Source organism: Podarcis gaigeae (genome assembly GCF_964106915.1).
Source record: "Podarcis gaigeae genome assembly, chromosome: 3".
Taxonomy (NCBI): Eukaryota; Metazoa; Chordata; class Lepidosauria; order Squamata; family Lacertidae; genus Podarcis; species Podarcis gaigeae.
In genome coordinates, this window is record NC_139680.1 from 17,507,044 (window position 1) to 17,527,259 (window position 20,216).

General features: G+C 44.7%; 1 protein-coding gene and 1 long non-coding RNA gene across 5 annotated transcripts in view; one reads left to right on the plus strand and one right to left on the minus strand.

The window, feature by feature from the left end:
• Positions 1-20,216, plus strand: part of KCNS3 (potassium voltage-gated channel modifier subfamily S member 3) — a 466,063-nt gene that overhangs the window by 66,333 nt on the left and 379,514 nt on the right. The window lies entirely within an intron of this gene.
• The window catches only part of LOC310840754, a 190,788-nt gene continuing 172,352 nt past the window's right edge, over positions 1,781-20,216 (minus strand). For 2 of the 3 annotated variants that reach the window (XR_014562092.1, XR_014562093.1), the window contains 2 exons: positions 4,237-4,428; positions 1,781-1,980 (listed from right to left, as the gene is read on the minus strand). This is a non-coding gene — a long non-coding RNA (uncharacterized lncRNA). Of the gene's footprint in view, positions 1,981-4,236; positions 4,429-10,663; positions 10,853-20,216 lie in introns of those variants that run through there. The other variant, XR_014562094.1, reaches the window with a different exon arrangement.

Genomic DNA, 20,216 nt, shown 5'->3' on the forward strand with positions numbered 1-20,216 from the left:
CCCTGACCACTGGTCCTGCTAGCAAGGATCATGGGAGTTGTAGGCAAAAAACATCTGGAGGACCGATGTTGAGGAAGCCTGAGCTAGGGGTTCATCATTTTTGCGATGCTCCTATCATGCAAGGAGGTCACAACAATCTTGTAAGGTGCTTAATGTTAAGTGATACCTCGGGTTAAGTACTTAATTCGTTCCGAAGGTCCGTACTTAACCTGAAACTGTTCTTAACCTGAAGCACCACTTTAGCTAATGGGGCCTCCTGCTGCTGCCGCGCCGCCGGAGCCCGATTTCTGTTCTTATCCTGAAGCAAAGTTCTTAACCTGAAGCACTACTTCTGGCTTAGTGGAGTGTGTAACCTGAAGCGTATGTAACCCGAGGTACCACTGTATGAACTTACCCAAGGCTTATAGGTGAGGTTCATACCTGAGTAGTGATTTGAATTTTGCATTCCCCACACTCAAACTAACAGTGTAACCCTAAGCGTACAAAAAAGCTTTTACTTTTTGAAATAAAGTAAATTTTAAAATAAATTTACTTTAAAAAAAAAGCTTTTACTTTTTGAAATATGGCAACCCGATGCTACGTGCTGCAGTAAACAAAAGGGAAATCTGCCCTTCTCAAATCACCAGCCTTGCATCATTCAAAGGTAATGCACTGAAGGAGTTATGCATGACTCTGCTACACGCACAACCTGAGTTAGCAGAAGAGGCCTTTTGGTGTCACATGCCCACGCACACATCTTTAATTGCCTCTGGGTTTTTCTATTGTGCCTTAGATCATTCATTTATTCATTCCCACAGAATAATTCATTTGCTAACATGCAAAATTTATTCACTAAAAGACTACAGTGGCATAGCTCCCTGCCCCCACCCCACCAGCTAAAATTTAGTTCGGCACACAGGTTTCTATCTTGTTTTGAGCAGGTTATCTGAGGTTACTGTGTAGACATAGAAGAAGCCTGGATTGCAATACGGTCGACTCAAAACTTGGTTACTATGATGCTCTTTAGAAATGGGGGTGCGGAGGGCATCCTGTAACTAAGCCTTTAATTCAGACAAGGTTGCCAAATTTCAAAAAGTGAAAATCTGGACACAAAAAGTTGTTGAGCTTTTCTTCCAAAAACTAAATAAAGAGAGAGTTTTTGAGCAATTTTGTATGACGTTCGCCAAAATCTACACGACCAACATGGGCTTTCATATGCTGCTTATGAGGTCTGAATACTGGCTAAGTCTGGGAAATTCCAGATATATGGCAACCCTAATTCAGATCACATTTACTTACACTAATTCACATTTTTTAAGAATAGTACATAAACCAAAACACAGTTAACCTCCAAAATCCCAGTTTCTCCAAATTTTGCAATGCTATGCAACGTTTACCCCCAAAAAATGCATATACTAAAATGTGCATATGAATGCATATGTTGGTGAAAACAACATATATAAATGCATTATATTGGGATTGTCTTGCAAAATGGTGCATCAATTCGCATGATAAAATGCTGGTCGCTTTTCTGTAGGACTTAAAAGAAAATCGCAAGCTGATGCAGAAATGTGGAGAGCTAAAACTGAGGATTGGGGGAAAGGGAATGAGAAAGCAAAATTGTAAATTAGTTTTACATAAAGGTTGTGCACAACAAACATAACATTTACAACATTAAAAAAGAGTTCTTTCGAACCTTCAGACCTCCTTCCTTCCCCCCATGGGTTCCATTTTTAAATTTTATTCCTGCATCTTTTACTGTAATCTATCTATTACATAATCATAGAATCCAAAATTCATGTTACTTTATGAGTGTCACTGTATTCCTGCCAATGACTTCAGCTGTTTACAGTGGTCTCTCAAATATATTAGAAAGTTATTCCAGTCTTTCAAGAATACTTGGTCTTCCTGGCTTCTGATCTTTCCCGTCAGTCTTGACATTTCTGCATATTCCATCAGTTTGGTCTGCCAATGCCTTTCAGTATTGGCATTTCACCAGCTCTAGAAGAAAAAGGAAAAAAAATCTCCTGTTTTTAATTGTTATTTTGAGCATTCTAGCTGTGGCACTGTTTAAACGGGCATGTTTATTATGCAGTCTTAATCTGAGAACAGAAATGTGCCATTTGGAAAGAGTTGATTCCTAGAGTGGTGGGGGTTTTTTTTTGTGGGAAGAAAGTTCATAGAATCACAGAATCATAGAGTTGGAAGGGAGTCTGAGGGTCATCTAGCCCAACCTCCCGGCAATGCCAGAATTTCAACTAAAGCATCCATGGCAGATATAGCCATCCAGCCTCAGATTAAAACCCTCCAAGGGAAGAGAGTCCACCACCTTCGCAGGAAATTTATTCCACTGTGGAGAGGCTCTAACTTTCAGAAAGTTCTTCTGATGTTTAGTTGGAATCTCCTTTCTTGTAACTTGAATCCATTGGTTCAGGTCCTATCCTACCCTCTGGAGCAGGGGTGTTATGTACTGAAGTTCTCACCCTGGGCCAGCAGGGGGATACTGTAGATAGTTATGCAAATGAAGGATCAAAAGTGATGTTCAGTGATTGGATAGTTTTAGAAAGTTATTACAGTAACATTGTACTGGAGCTCTATATAAGCAGGCTGACTGAACCCTTCAGTTCAGTTCTGTTCTGGCCTGCGAATAAACAAGAGCTGTTTGAAGAATCGCTGTGTCATCTGATATGTTCACCCACAACTTAACAAGGGGGGGGGGGAATCCACCCTGTGGCAGCCCTTTGGTGTGGGATCTGAACCCATGGGACATGTCCTGGACATAGCACTGTGTTTTTGGGAGTGATGTACAGTAGTACCTCAGGTTACAGATGCTTTGGGTTACAGACTCCGCTAACCCAGAAATAGTACCTAGGGTTAAAAACTTTGCTTCAAGATGAGAACAGAAATCGTGCTCCGGCGGCGTGGCGGCAGCTAGAGGCCCCATTAGCTAAAGTAGTACCTCAGGTTAAGAACAGTTTCAGGTTAAGAATGGACCTCCGGAACGAATTAAGTTCTTAACCCAAGGTACCACTGTAGTTCTTCCTCTCCCATCTTCTCTGGAATCCAACTTCCTACCTGCCAGCAGGATTTCTCTTCCCTCTCAATAGGTCTGCTGCAGTCATACTTTAAAATCTGGTCACAGAATTACCAGAATGTTAATTTCTTTGGAAGGAGGGCAGAAAAACAGAGGCTAGGCTGTTGGTGGGGACAGACTATTGCCAGCACATAACTCCAGTGCTTAAAAGCTCATTGGTAACCCTACTCAGCGCTGCCTGCATAGGTTTTATTTTTTTAATTTACTCTTTATTTTTACATAAACACAGAAAGAGAAATGAACACATCTGTTCTTTCGTTAAAATGCAGATACAGTGGTACCTCGGGTTAAGTACTTAATTCGTTCCAGAGGTCCATACTTAACCTGAAACTGTTCTTAACCTGAAGCACCACTTTAGCTAATGGGGCCTCCTGCTGCTGCCATGCCGCCGGAGCACAATTTCTGTTCTCATCCTGAAGAAAAGTTCTTAACCTGAAGCACTATTTCTGGGTTAGCGGAGTCTGTAACCTGAAGTGTATGTAACCTGAAGCATATGTAACCCGAGGTACCACTGTATAGAGGCTGTGTGCACTCCATTAATAAAGAATATGCCTTCCCCTACGGAATCCTGGGAACTGTTATTTACCCCTCAGAGAGCTACAGTTCCCAGCACCCTTAACAAACTACAGTTCCCAGAAAGACTATTGCAAGCAACAATATTACTCTTGCAAATGCCAATGTGGCAGCTTCACGCTTTCAGATATTGCCCTGAACCCTTGAACTGCATGGGTCTTTCCCTCCGGATATTTGCCCAGCAACAGGAGGAACGGCAACAATCTGGAAAGTCTTCAGCAAAATGGTTCTGGTGGGCATCCTGCAGCCCAATTAGGATCTTCCCGAGAGAAGGAAGTGGGTTACGCACAGCAAGTTGTTGCAGCTCAACATCAGATATTTGATCCCAAAACAGTCTGCTTCAGACACTTGAAAATATATTGCCTTGTCTGTACTGTCTGGATGGTTAAAGAGTCTCTAGGGTAATAGAAAACATAGATGGACTTGAATTCATAACAGAAAAAAAGAACAGTGCCAACTGATTAGTCACACTGAAGTAGCAATCTTTTCTAAGAACTGTGAGCTTTCTTTGTGGCACAAAGCTTATTTGTTTTGTTTCCCCATATTTGTCCCCCCCCCCCAATATATATATATATATGAAACTCTGAAACCTTATCAATCTTTTTATGGTTAACTTCCAAACTCATTCCTGCCTTCACATTCTCAACCAAAGTCCACAAGAGAAACGTTCTGCAGTTCTTTACCCAAGTTGGGGCAGCCTGGGTGTTACAGCATATTACCAGTAGCTTTTTCTTCTGCACTGCAGCATACATGTATGAAGCCTGGGTGGTCTGATAGCAGATCTTAAAAATATATATATATTAGATTTTTCATTTTTGACATTGCAAAATAATCATTTTACAAACTTTGAAATATCCCTTCTTCTCCTTCCATGGTTCATTTTGTATGTCCTCTATTCCTGCATATTTTACCTTAACCACTCAGATCAGATTTCCACTTTTACAACAATCAATTATTACTTACACTGTTGAATTTATCTTAATGCTGCCAATGTTTTCAGCTGAGTTCGGTGGTTATCCATATATTCAATGAATATTTTCTGATCTTCTTTAAATATACGGTCTTCTTGGTCTCTTGTTCTGTCTGTTAAACCTGCAAGTTCTGCATATTCTAACATCTTGAGTTGCCAGTCCTCTTTATGAGGGACCTCGCTCACTTTCCATTTGGGGGATAGAAAAACACAGGCCGTTGTTGTTGCGTACATCAATCAGCTTTCCTGACACCTAGGGATTTCTCTCTGGATTATTCCCAGTAGAAAGGACGCTGGTCTTTTGGGGAAAGTAGTTTAAAACTTTTTTTTTTAACTCATTATAAATCATTTCCCAACATTCTTGTACCTTTTTACATATCCAGGACTGATAGCAATTCTACCCATTTCTGGAAAGTTTGAATGTCACTGTTTGGGAGACGCAGGAGACCCGACCCTTTCAAATATGACACAGTCCCAAAGAACAGGTCTCCCATCCACTCGTTGCCACTAGATTTCTAAGGGGCTTCTTTTTATTCCACTGGAAACTAGAAACTAGTTCATTTTTAAAAATCACAATAATAATAATCCCCCCTGTAGCAAAGGGTATACCTCGGGTTAAGTACTTAATTCTTTCCGGAAGTCCGTTCTTAACCTGAAACTGTTCTTAACCCGAAGCACCACTTTAGCTAATGGGGCCTCCTCCTGCGGCTGCGCCGCCGGAGCACGATTTCTGTTCTCATCCTGAAGCAAAGTTCTTAACCTGAGGTAATATTTCTGGGTTAGTGGAGTCTGTAACCTGAAGCGTCTGTAACCTGAAGCGTATGTAACCTGAGGTACCACTGTATAAGGAAGTAAATTGTGCATCTCTGATACTGTGGATATAATACACATCTGTTTCTGTGCAATACCATAAATCCATTAACCTTGAGGTTATTTTCATCTGTCTTCACAAAGATAAGTCATCACACAATAAACAGCATGTCCCCCCACCCCACGCTCAGAACCTTTGCTCTATACTACCAGGATTCCTTGCCCTGGAAGTAAATGCAAAAGAAGCACAGAAGCTTCTTCCTGCCTAAAACTTTGGGAATAATAATAATAATAATAATAATAATAATAATAATAATAATGGGGGCTGGCTGTGCACAGGACACTCTGTCCCCCCAGGGAACAGTCCCTAAGTGTGTTTGTCACTCATGTCTTAATATATGCCCATGCCATCCTGCTGTGTCTGTAAAGGCCATTAGGAATAAAAACTAAGGTAACCAGAAATGGAAGGGGTTTAAAGGAAGGAAACAAAAGCACTCCAACCAAACCACAGAAAGGAAAGGGATTGTGGAGGGAAGAAGGCTGTTTTGGGTTTCTGTTAGGCAAAGGGACACTGCTGACTTCAGCCATGGGATCGACAGAGTTGGTTTAGCCCCCAATCCTGTGTGGTTCTCCATGTGGAGGTTGTTCCATAGCATAATCTCACTGCTGTCCATAACATCACCCTTGGAATGCAACCAAATGAAATCAGTAGGGTGACGACATCTTCCTTTCCAATATGTTTGATTAGCTGCTGTTTCTGGGAGAAGAATCCCATGGCGGTGACCCTCCTTCAACAAAGATTTATAGGTGTTAGGTAAGCAAGCTTTCCCGTCGTGTTACGTCTGTCTAATTCTTTATCCCCAACCCATTAATATGTATGCTGCAATGACTGACTTTTCTCCTTTCCTTTCCTTTCCTTTCCAGGCCGTCCTTTAGCTTATTTCCTCAGAACTGAGACATTAAACAGAATGCTGCAATGCAGCAAACCCAGTGCACTGAAAAGAGTCACAGAGCAGGGCAGACAGTACGATCAGTCCCAAGGGAGATGTTGTAAATATAAAGGACTCTTCATTGGATGTACAATTCGGAACAGGCAACTGAGAGCACAGGGGAAAACATTTATCCAAAGTATAGCCTGGGGAACTGGAGTCTGTAGGTCATTTCATAATACTTGGGCTCAGTCCTCAGATAGGCAGGAAGGAGGTGCCAGTACTCAGGAAGGAGGGAAGGCAGGAAGGAGGTTCAGTCCTCAGATAGGCAGGAAGGAGGTGCCAGTACCAGGAAGGAGGTGCCATGGACACTAGCACAAAATGGCTACAATGGGGAGTCATGATGTCAACACAAAATTAGAAAGCATACACTCACTGCTGCTTCTCCCCTCCCTCCTGGCAGCTTCATGCTAACAATGGGAAGTCAGCTTGTCCTGATGATGGAGAACACACTATTGATTCCCCCTCCCCCCGCCCATAAAATGATACAGTGGTACCTCGGGTTACAGACGCTTCAGGTTACAGACACTTCAGGTTTCAGACTCTGCTAACCCAGAAATAGTACCTCAGGTTAAGAACTTTGTTTCAGGATGAGAACAGAAATCACGGCACGGCAGCAGCAGGAGGCCCCATTAGCTAAAGTGGTACCTTAGGTTAAGAACAGTTTCAGGTTAAGAACGGACCTCCAGAATGAATTAAGTTCTTAACCCGAGGTACCACTGTACTGTTGTTGTGTAATAGCAAGGGTCATTCCCGCGTTCCAGAAAAAAAATATACAAAGTGGCTCTCGGATTTCTCTCTCCCACACTCATCATATACATACAGAGCACAGTGTAAGGTTGCCATATTTTGAAGAGTAAAAAAGGGGACACATTTGCCGACTTCTAACTGTGGTGACTCTCATTTTACATTCCCATAAAAAAGAGGGCATGTCCTGGAAAAAGAGGACATATGGCAACCTTGCACAGACCATCCCCATATAGAGAGCCACACATAACTTCTCTCCCTTTGCCTATGGGCATTTCTCTCTCACACACATACATGTAATACACCCCTCTCCTTTCTCTGTCACACACATAAAGGTAAAGGTAAAGGTACCCCTGCCCGTACGGGCCAGTCTTGACAGACTCTGGGGTTGTGCGCCCATCTCACTCAAGAGGCCAGGGGCCAGCGCTGTCCGGAGACACTTCCGGGTCACGTGGCCAGCGTGACATCGCTGCTCTGGCGAGCCAGAGCCGCACACGGAAACGCCGTTTACCTTCCCGCTGGTAAGCGGTCCCTATTTATCTACTTGCATCCGGAGGTGCTTTCGAACTGCTAGGTTGGCAGGCGCTGGGACCGAGCAGCGGGAGCGCACCCCGCCGCAGGGATTCGAACCGCCAACCTTTTGATCGGCAAGTCCTAGGTGCTGAGGCTTTAACCCACAGCGCCACCTGCGTCCCATGTCACACACATAAACACCCAGAAACCACACATCCCCCTCTTTCTATCTCTATCACAGAGATTGCACATTGCTCCCTCCTTCACAGACGATGCACATAGACCTATTCGTACATTCTCCCTCTCGTACGCATGCACAATTACAGTCAGGTAAGACAGCTCACCATCCTTCTCTGCAAAAATGTAGCTTTCTGTGGTGTGTTTGCGCACTCAAATGTGTGGCAGAGTGAGCAGGGCACACACACTGGAAATCAAGCAAGCCCCTCCTCTCCTTGGAGGTTGTTAAGAAGAAGAGTTTGGAATTGATATCCCGCTTTATCACTCCCCTTCAGGAGTCTCAAAGTGGCTAACCTTCTCCTTTCCCTTCCTCCCCCACAACAAACACTCTGTGGGGTGAGTGAGGCTGAGAGACTTCAGAGAAGTGTGACTAGCCCAAGGTCACCCAGCAGCCGCATGTGGGGGAGCGGAGACGCGAACCTGGTTCACCAGATTACGAGTCTACTGCTCTTAACCACTACACCACTCTGGCTCTCTGTTAAGCAGAGGTTGGATGGCCATCTGTCATGGATGCCTTACCTGAGATTCCTGCATGGCAGGGGGTTGGGCAAGATGGCCTTTGGGTCCCTTCCAACTCTAAGATTCTTTGATTCTACAATTGGCCACCAAAGTTGGTGTAATGAACTCCGGAGCCTACCTCCCAGCCTGAGAAAGCTGCAGGAATGTGAATAATTGTTCATTAAAATGTTTCTTTCTGAGCTGGGAGTGTGTGTAAAAGGATGGGAGAGTAAGAGAATAAAGGTCAAGCAAATCGCAGTGTTAAACTGGTGGTTAGCAGCAGCAGAACTGCAAATAGTAAAATCCATTGTATAAGGAGTTCTCGTAGTACAGTCTGGAGAATCCAAGTCAATGACGCCATTTTGCAAAATGCAAGAGTGGTCCAATTTGATAGGCGTTTTGTGAGCTGGGTACTGAAATGAAACCAGTTCATATCGGAACATTGTGAGAAAAATAAAATGTCTAAATGAACGCGAGCGCCTTCACTACATCACACACTGTGTTAGAACTAACCAGTCATACTATTAAAAAGTTGAACAGGAAACCCGATTTCCAGGCAACCAAGTGAAAGAAAAAGAGACACTTGTATAATTTAGTCTCTTTCAAAAGTGACGCTGACAACCTTCAATGTAGCATTTTACTCTGGCTTAACTTTTCCTGAATGGCACTACAGTGGTACCTTGGGTTACATACGCCTCAGGTTACATACGTTTCAGGTTACAGACTCTGCTATCCCAGAAATAGTACCTTGGGTAACCCGAGGTACCACTGTATGCCGAACATGAAAAATAGATAATATGCAGAAGATGAAAAATAGATAATATGCAGAAGATGAAAAATAGATAATATGCAGAAGATGAAAAATAAAGTAGGGGTCATCTGTGATGTGCATAATTTTTGCATAGTGCCTGAGGTTATGTGGAGGAAGAATTTTTCCTCTCATACAGATGATATTGTCTACCCTGGGCCAAGTCGGTTTTATAAGGTATTGACAGATCACATCCATTTCCTCATTGACAGGTCATGAACATCACTGGGGGAAAGGCTGTTCCAGTAGCTGTTCAGCCATTTGCATCTGGATGCTTGAAGGCATCTGACAATAAACATTGGCTTTTTATATTTTATGCCCTTGCACAATTAAACTTGCCTGAAAGGTTCATCAAGCGGATTCACATTAATATTGTGTCTCCCCAAATCCAAAAGTCACTGGATTTGTGTCAGAGGCTTTCCACATCAAGGGGACTTGCTTCCTTTCCTCGTTGACCTTGCTTCGGAGTCATTACCGTGTGCAATCAGGGCTAATGAGACAACTGATTCAAGGAAAGAGGGTAATAAATAGAAGGGCGATGTTTTGCAGAGATGGCATGATGCCTGTTCTTGCCTCATCCTCTGTAATCTACAGGTGAATTGTGGCAGCTCAAAACACACTTTGGATGCCACACTGGTTACTCAACTGACCGAGGTAGAAGAGAATTAGAGTTAGCTGGCTTGGGAACTCAGGTGAAGCCAGGCATCTCCAACCCGGTGCCCTCCAGATATGGTGGAATTACAGTTCCTGTCAGCATGGCCAATGGTCAGGGACAGAGAGAGGTGTAGTTCAAAACAATTAAAGGATGCCAGGTTGGAGGAATCAAATGCTCCCCGAGACCTTTTATTTATTTATTTGGGAGGGGGGTTTTTATTTTACAGATATAAATTTATAATAATAACAAATACATATCCGTGTATAGAGAATTCTCTGAATCTCTAGATTTCCCCCCACCCCCTCCATGAGCCCTATTGTCAACATTTTCAACTGCATATTATTCCATACTTTACATTTTATATCCATCCATATTATCCATAATATTTGTTACATTAAAGGTAAAGGTAAAGGGACCCCGACCATTAGGTCTAGTCGTGGCCGACTCTGGGGTTGCGGCGCTCATCTCGTTTTATTGGCCGAGGGAGCCAGTGTAGAGCTTCCGGGTCATGTGGCCAGCATGACTAAGCCGCTTCTGGTGAACCAGAGCAGCGCACAGAAACGCCATTTACCTTCCCGCTGGAACAGTACCTATTTATCTAGGCACTTTGACGTGCTTTCGAACTGCTAGCTTGGCAGGAGCAGGGACCGAGGAATGGGCACACCCCTCGCAGGGATTCGAACCACCAACCTTCTGATCAGCATGTCCTAGGCTCTGTGGTTTAACCCACAGCGCCACCCGCGTCCCAGGCATTTGTTACGTTACAAGTTAAATTAAAATCCTGCTAATGTTTTCATCTGCTTACAGTGGTCTCCTAAGTAAATGATAAAGTCTTTGTCCTCTTGGTTCCTGAGCTTTTCAGTCAGCTTTTTCCATTTTGGCGTAGTCCATCAGCTTTGTTTGCCATTCCTCTCTGGTAGGGTCCCTGAGACCTTTTAGATAGCTCAAAGATAAATTTAAGCATTTAGATATTTGGATCCTAAAACAAATTAACAAAAATTGATCAGGTTAGTACGGGCATGCAGTTACCCAGTATAACCTTGGATTTGAAATGCTGGCAAGCATTTTCTTATTGGTAGGAACTTAATGTAGGTTTGTTGTTGTTTTTTAATAAAACAGTATTCTGTTTGTTTCTTAGAGCTCAACATGGAATTGTTTAACAGTGCAGTCCGATACGTGAAGTTCAATGGGACTTACTCCCAGGTAAGATAAAATGGGACCCTTATTCAGCCGTTTTTTGTTAAATAAATTCCATGCTCTGCAACAAACTATGAGGTGACAAATGGCCAGAAATCTCAAATTCAAAACTACAGTTGTCAGATGGATGGAAAAGTTTCTGCTCTCCTGAACTTGCCAATTACCTTTTACTTGCACAAACTTTCGGGTGACAGCTCAATGACTCTTCTAAGCAAGTGAGATGGATGAGTTCTGAAATGACCTATCCATGACTACTGCAGAGCCACTACCACCAGCGCCTCTCCTTCTTCTTCTTCTTCTTCTTCTTCTTCCTCCTCCTCCTCCTCCTCCTCCTCCTCCTCCTCTTCCCCCTTCCTCTTCCTCTTCCTCCTCTTCTTCGTCATCTTCTTCTTCCTCTTCTACAATCACTTGTAGCCAGATAAGATTGTCTTCCATGAACACAGTTTTATTGATGTGTCCATAAGTGACTGTAGAGGCCAATTCTGGATCCACATGTCCTTCCACAGCGGGGACATAGGTTTCCCAGTAAGAATTGATCATGGTGAGGGTTTGCCAAACATACCTTGCTCTTAGCTTGTTTCTCCCTTTCGTCCTGAGTCCATGCTTCTTCAAAGTCCATGGTATAATTTAATTCGTTCTGGAGGTCCGTTCTTAACCTGAAACTGTTCTTAACCTGAAGCACCATTTTAGCTAATGGGGCCTCCTGCTGCTGTTGCGCCGCCGCCGCACGATTTCTGTTCTCATCCTGAAGCAAAGTTCTTAACCCAAGGTAATATTTCTGGGTTAGTGGAGTCTGTAACCTGAAGCACCTGTAACCTGAAGCGTCTGTAACCTGATGTACTACTGTATACTCCAAGGTTTGGTACAAGATTTGTACCTAAGATGAAATGAACAAAGTTACCTTGTGTGTCCCGTATTGGCCTTTCAATCATTAATTAATGTTTATAATAATTCAAAGTGCTGGAGATGCACTGAAAGGGAAGTTTATTTCACTCTACTGTTATGGTCTTGCAGAGTCCTGGGAAATTTGGGTTTATACAGTAAGTGCCCATGCAAATTCCATTTACAATTTGCTCTTCTCATCCCTTGGAAATCATCTTTGTCTTGCCCATATTCTAAGGCCGTGAGCTTTTGGCTTATACCCGGTACGCTACATTTATTCCTAGACTTCAGGTACTACAACTTTGGAAAGCCACAGACCAGTGGCGTAGCGTGGGTTGTCAGCACCCGGGGCAAGGCAAGTAATTTGCGCCCCCTAACCCGTGGATTTGCGCCCCCTAACCCTAACCCCCAGATGTTGCGCCTGGTGCGGCCGGCCCCCCTGCACCCCCCACGCTACGCCACTGCCACAGACCAGCCAGAATTCCAGATCCAGGGGGTGGAAACTGTAAATTCTGCTTCTCTCTAAGAAGCAAATTGCTTTTCTAAAAAAGGGACATGTGTTACAGACTTTTTTTTTTTAACGGGCATCCTGTTCATGTTCTAATGTTGTTTATGATGATTATAACTCACATTTTCACTTCAGTTCCTGTGACTTTGTCTTTGGGGACCCTGTCCTCTGTTTTCGGGGGATACTTGCTAAGCCACCAAGATTTTCACCTGCTATTTTGGGAGCCCCTGCCCTTACCCTTGCATGTGTTAATATGTGTGTAGATTTCTGCCCTCCGCCCTTTTATGTGTATGTATCCCACCCCCTTTTAATGATAGCAAGACCTTTTCCTTAAGTATAAAAAGGAAAGGGAAAGAAAGCCTTATATTAATAGTAAGACCGCCCTCTCCAAAAGAATTTTCACATTCCCAGGGATATTGATTCAATCTGATCTAGTCGATTTATTCAGAAGACAGGTAACAGATATCCATATGCTAAAAATTACAATCTGGAAGAATAGCAGAGTGCATGTTTGGACTACAGAACAGCTGTGGTTCAACCAGTCACACAAGTTAGCAACAACATAGGCATGTGTGTGCATTCAGGCCTATCATGGGACTGAAACTGCCTTGGTCGCACTGGTTGATGATCTCCGGCGGGCTAGGGACAAAGGTGAGAGCTGTTTCCTAGTTCTGCTGGATCTCTCAGCGGCGTTTGATACCATCGATCATAACATCCTTCTGGACCGTCTTGAGGGGCTGGGAGCTGGGGGCACTGGCCTACAGTGGTTCCGCTCCTTCCTCCTGGGCCGTGTTCAGAAAGTGGTGGTGGGGGATGAGTGTTCAGACCCCTGGGCTCTCACTTGTGGGGTGCCTCAGGGTTCTGTCCTTTCCCCCATGCTTTTTAACATTTACATGCAGCCACTGGGAGAGATCATCAGGAGGTTTGGGCTGGGTGTTCATCAGTATGCGGATAATACCCAGCTCTACCTCTCTTTTAAATCAGAACCAGTGAGGGCAGTAAAGGTCCTGTGTGAGTGTCTGGAGGTGGTTGGAGGATGGATGGCGGCTAACAGATTGAGGTTGAATCCTGACAAGACAGAAGTACTGTTTCTGGGGGACAGGAGGCGGGCAGGTGTGGAGGATTCCCTGGTCCTGAATGGGGTAACTGTGCCCCTGAAGGACCAGGTGCGCAGCCTGGGAGTCATTTTGGACTCACAGCTGTCCATGGAAGCACAGGTCAAATCTGTGTCCAGGGCAGCAGTTTACCAGCTCCATCTGGTACGTAGGCTGAGACCCTATCTGCCTGCGGACTGTCTCGCCAGAGTGGTGCATGCTTCAGTCATTGTCATATTTTGCCACAAAGATTTAAGATTTTTTAAAAATAATTTTATGTGCCGGGGATGTGGGGAGGTGATGTAGAACTTCATGTCACCAAAAGGGTTGTTTGGGGGGGGGGTGTTATGTACAGAGTTGAGTAGGATTCAGAATACAGCAGTCTGATTGGTCCTAGATCAATGCAGCAGTATGATTGGTCTGCAGGAGCCACCCAATCCAGCTCCAGATGGAAGTGAATCCACAACCTGATTGGCCTACAGGAGAATTCCGGAATTAGCCAATCACGTGCAGCCCATTGCGTAAATAATGTATATAAAGCAGATACTTTGAGGGGACTTTCATTCATTCCTCCTCACCACTATGAGCTGAATAAAGAGCATGAAAGCCACTCTCGGCTCCGAGTATATTTCAGGGAGTAACTGAAAGAGAGGTAAGTTAGAATACACTGTGTGCATGGATCGTGGCCTCTGCATGCAACCTGCTATAGCACGATAATTGATTTTTCCATTTTGAAGAATACTTATGAAAATTGCTGCAGAGCACTTAGAGAGAGGATTAACATTTTTCCAGGTGGGTACAATTGGCAAGGTGACATTTCAGATAATGGCTTTTTAACCCTGTGGTGCTGCAGCCAGAATTGACTTCTGCCATTTCCCCCCGCACCTCTGGGATTTGCTCTGAAATTCAAGCACACTGACATGGCCTTTGCTCCAAGATTGTGCCTTGAAAAGCTGAAAGAATGAGAGATTGAATTGAGCTTGTAGATGCCTGAAAACACTACTGCCTGAAAAATATGGAAGAACAAAAGCTTTCTTATAGACTCAATGCAGCCATCAGGAGGAGTTTTGTTTTGTTTTAATCTTAAATGTGGCCTGGGGGGGCTTTTCCAGTGGGGCTGTTACAGTCACACAAATGCTCCAAATTTAGACTTTGAAACCCCTTCTGCTGGAATCAATAGATGAGATACTTGAAGACTAAGCATGGTGAAGGAGGGGGCCCAGTGAAAACAGCTGCAAATGTGCCACAGTTAGGCTTCGGGAAAACCTCTTAAAGACTCAAATAAGTTAATTTTTTGAAGTTTGTGCATGGAGACAGGGAGAGAGGAGTCTCCACAGATGAGGACATCCACATGAGTCGGACCTGGTCAGTGATAAAATGATGCACAGCTGTGGATAGAGAGAACTATTTCCCTTCTTCTTCCATAATCCTAGAATTTGGAAACAGGTCAGTGAAACAGATTGGCAGCACCTCTCTTGATTCGACCCAAAAGGACACACACACAATTAATTTGTAGCATTGGCTGCCACAAGAGGCAACGATGCCACTGGCTTAGATGGTTTCAGATAGGGACTAAATAACTGCATAGAGGGCAAATGGTTATTCAGAGGCAGTTGCTAAGCGGAAGCTCCATGTTAGGAGGCAGGGTGAAACTGCATATCACTTGTCAGAGAGAAACGGCGCAGGGTGGCGCCTTCACATAGCTGTCAACTGTCCCTTATTTGGTGGGAAACTCCCTTATCCCAGCGCCGTGTCCCACTGCTGTCCCTTATTGATGATGTCCCTTAAATTTCCCGGGTTTCAAAGGAAGCAGCTCCTCTCCCTCCCTCCCTGCCAGCCAGGGAGGAGGTAGGCTCCAACTGTGTTGCTTGGCTGCATTGCTCACCCAATAAGGAGTCTAAGAATGACTCTGGGGTGGAGCTTGCATGCCTTGTGCTGATCAAATCGGCCGCGTTGCCTGGGGATTTGCCTTTGCTCAGGGCTTCCCAGCGGAGAGGTGACGGTGGTTTTCTTTGCTGCATCCCCTTTGCCAGGTTGCTGCGCTGTGGGAACCACCGCTTGAGGCTTTGTTTGGCTGCTGGCTGGGCTTTCTGCCTTTGGCTCGGAGGGGCTCAGAAGTTGAACATACCTGTGCCCAGAAAATCCCTTATTTTGGCTGCTGATCCCTTATTTTCGAGGCTGCTGGTCCCTTATTTTCAAATCTGTAAGTTGACAGCTATGCGCCTTCATGACCTACCCAAGAGCTCAGCCAAAACATCTGATTGGATACTGTGGGGGGAAAGGGTGGTAGACTATGGTAGTGGACCTTTGTCTGACCTAACAGGGCTCTTCCTTTATTCTTAAAAAGTATCCCTCCAGCATTCGCATGAAGAAGCAGGACTCATTAGGGCTGGGCATATTGTGATGTTGGTGTTTCCAGGGAAGAGTTAGAGTTAGAAGTTCCCAGTTTTCCAGAGGGAGAAAGTTTTCCCCAAGGGGGAGGGGAGGAGAGCAGGGAAGCTAATAGAAGAGAGCAACAGGAACAACAGGGAGGGACCGGATGTTCACAGGAAAAGCAAGGGTTAAGTTATAGCTCAGATTTGGAGGAGGGGAGATACAAGCCAGCTCTAGCCAGGAGGTTAGAAAAAAGAGCGGGAAAGCGGAAGGAATGGCGCGTCCGCCATTTTGAGAGCTGCTGGTCACGGAGAAGCAGAGCTCAGAAGGTACAGTCATACCTTGAGTTGAATGCGCTTTGGGTTGAGCGTGTTCGAGTTGCGCTCCGCGGCAACCTGGAAGTAACAGCGTGCGTTACTTCTGGGTTTCGTCGCTCGTGCATGCGCAGACGCTCAAAATGAAGTCATGTGCATGTGCAGAAGCAGCAAAACGTAACCCGCACACATTCAGACATGCTGTCGCATCCTGTGTTCCATTTGGGATGCGAACGGGGTTCCGGAACGGATCCCGTTGGCATCCCGATGTACCACTGTATCTGAAATAAGTGACTCTGAGGAATAATAGCTAAAGATAAGAACCGTTTATAATATTGTTTGTTAATACACAATAAAAAGTTATAAAAGAACAAGAAGTGTTTGTGTGGTGATCTGAAGAGGAGAACGACCAGTCCTGACAGGTGTCATAATTTTTGACCTGGCAATACATTGCAAATCATGATGTGCGTGCGATGCAAAAATCACGATGTGGGGGAAATGGAGAAGCCAGCCAATGCCTCTACCTAGCCCCATCCTTATTTCAGACATGATATATCGGTATATTGTGATGTTTAGCTGGTGATATATCACAGTGTTGAAAACCAGATATCACCCAGCCCTAAGGCTCATAGCCCAGGTCTATCACCTAATGTATCACAAACAGGCTTGCACTGCCTTTTAAACAGGATCCTATAATAAACAAGAGATCTTTCCCAATCTGCAACTCTACTAGAACTGTTTTTAAGATGTTCTTATGGTTTCACCATTTATGTATCTGCCACCCTGGACTCCTCTGGGAGGAAGGCTGGGATATAAATTTAATAAAATAAAAATTTGCCCATGAAACCATCTATAACAAGAGCCCACTGGCAGGGTCTGCCTTTTGGAAAAGCACTTCGGTTCCAAGGGATCACCTGATTTCCAGGAGTGGATTCTGGGGGTGTTCAAAGGACATGTCCACTTTCCACACTCATAACCTGCAAAACGCAGCTGGGATTTGTGAGGCCTTGCTCATTCAAAGAAAAAGGGCAGGGCTTTCAATTGTCCAGGTTGCTTCCCTGGATATAAACAGGTGGGAAGTCTGTATGCTTCACCTACATAAGAGTTGCTTGATTTATCTGTAGTGTACAGTAATCTTCAGTGTTGTGTTAGGACTAAATCTAGCTGTGCTTAATAACATATTCCATCATAAAGATTAATAAAGGCAACGCTGGAAAAGAGGGCATACTACATTAACCTCAGATGCACTGCTTTGGAGAGACTAAATTGTATTTGTTTACCCAACAGAGCTTCCCCCCCCCCCCCCCGGCATCATACCAGCAGAATAGCTTTCCTTTATTTCTTAGTACTGTATTTGCGTCTTCAGTATCTTCCCTCATTTTGTTCTCTGTGTGCTCATTTGTATTTAAGGACTGGATGGAATGCATTGTCTTAATTCAACGCTATACGTAAAATGTTGATGATCTTTTGGTCGTCGCCTGAGCCAAACGGCACAAGTTGTTTTGGAAGAAAGTGGGGGAGTTGTAAGGCCCCAATCAGCTAAAATTGTCCCCTGCCTAACTGCAGGGGCGATGTTTTCAGGAAATAGCACATTTGCGGGCAAAAGAGGCAATTGGTTGTGTTAAATGTGCTCCCCACAGGCACCATCAGCATTAAACAGCTGGGTCTGGGAGTCAGTAGTTAAATTTCCCACAATGCCGCTGAAGTGCTTTTTATAGCAAACAGCAACTTCACAGGCAAAGAGTCACACAGTATATCAATTAGTAAATCAATTTGCACAGAAGTTTCTGATCCTAGATGGCTGCTGCACCAATTGGCTGTCTACTACACCAGAACAGACCCAGAACAGGAATAGCCCCAGCAGAATGGGTGGTCGGCAAACTCAATTGAGAAAATGGAGAAACGCAGAAGCATTTACTTCTGGGTTTTCGGCGTTCAGCTTCTGAGATGCTCGAAAACCAAGGTTCCACTGTACCAATCATTCAGATGCCAAATTATGTAATTTAGGTCCCCCCCCCCCCCGCACGTGCTAGAATTGATTGCTCAAAGACTTGCTTTATTTCTGTGTTCCAAAATCTTATTAATTTCAATTCTACTCCAGTCAAAATAACAATCCCTTATACAACAACTGCAATGTTAATGAATTCTGTTCGTATTGACACATTAAATGATTTATAAAGCTACAGGTGAAGCATTCAAACTATATCCTTGTTCTTCCTGTGTGTGGCCATTATTCTGTCCATGATGTTTTTTTCTGTCCTTGTAAAATACCATATCTATATTTTCTTGTTTGTTGCTGTTCTCCTTCATGGCTTGGGTGGAGCTAATATCCCATTGTTGTTTCAGAAGTTCTCCATTGCTCCACCCCGTGCTTCATTGTTTTGCAACTTTAACAGCAGCTGCAAAAATCACACTGTCCCAATAAATAACTTGTTTTTGCCATTTTTTCCTCTCAGCCCGGGAAGGAGAGTGATCTACAAATAACTCAGTCATGACTTTCTCAATGTTCAGGGGAGCCACTTTTCGATTCCCTGTTATTATCTATAGAGCTTCAGATTTAAGAGACAGATTTTGACCTGAATAATAATTATACAGTGGTGCCTCGCAAGACGAAATTAATTCGTTCCGCAAGTTTTTTCGTCTTGCGAGTTTTTCGTCTTGCGAAGCATGGTTTCCCATAGGAATGCATTGAAAATCAATCAATGCGTTCCTATGGAAACTGCCTTCAGACCAGGTCCGGGGACAGTTTGTCCCCCGCCCTCTTCTGAAGGCTGGGGGGGGGACAAGGGCTTTTTTCCCACCGCCAGCCTTCAGAAGGCTGTTCTGAAGGCTGGCGGTGGGAAGAAAAGCCCTTCTCCCCACCTCCCGCCCCGCAAGCTCCGGGGACAGGAGGGCTTTGCTATCGACCGCCAGCATTTTAAAAGCCCCCGGGACAGCGGATTTTAAAATGCTGGCAGGCGGCAGCGAAGCCTCCGCTGTCCCGGGGCGATTTTAAAATGCTGGCGGGCAGCAGCGAAGCATTTTAAGATCGCCCCGGGACAGCGGAGAAGTCTCCGCTGTCCCGGGGGCTTTTAAAATGCTGGGGGACGGCAGCGAACGTCCTGGACCTCTTCTGAAGGCCGGCGGGGGGCGAAAGTCTTTGCTCCCGACGGCCAGCATTTTAAAAGCGGTCCGGGATAGCGGGAAAGCGCAGCGCAATTCCCTGCTATCCCGGACCGCTTTTAAAATGCTGGCGGTGGGGAGCAAAGCCTTTCGGCCCCCCGCCGGCCTTCCTGGACCTCTTCTGAAGGCCGGAGGGGGGCGAAAGACTTTGCTCCCCACCGCCAGCATTTAAAAGAGGTCCCCGGAGATTTCCCTATGGGCTTTCTTCTTGCGAAGCAAGCCCATAGGGAAATTCGTCTTGCGGAACGACTCAAAAACGGAAAACTCTTTCGTCTTGCGAGTTTTTCGTTTTGCGAGGCGTTCGTCTTGCGGGGCACCACTGTAGTAGTAGTAGTAATAATAATAATAATAATAATAATAATAATAATAATAATACCCTGCCCATCTGACTGGGTTTCCACGGCTGCTCTGGGCAGCTCCCAATAGAATATTAAAACATGATAAAACATCAAAAATTAAAAACTTCCCTAAACAGGGCTTCAGATGGCTTCTAAAAGTCATGGAAGTTGTTTATTTCCTTGGCATCTGATGGGAGGGTGTTCCACAGGGCAGGTGCCATTGCCAAGAAGGCCCTCTGCCTGGTTGCCTGTAACTTCACTTCTCACAGTGAGGGAACTGCCAGAAAACCCTCAGAGCTGGACCTTAATGTCTGGGCTGAAAGATGGGGGTGGAGACCTTCAGGTATACTGGGCCAAGGCCGTTTAGGGCTTTAAAGGTCAGCACCAACACTTTGAATTGTGCTCGGAAACATACTGGTATCTCTCTCCCTTTGAGGAAACATTCAGGAAAGCCAGTAACTTTAACTTTGAAATC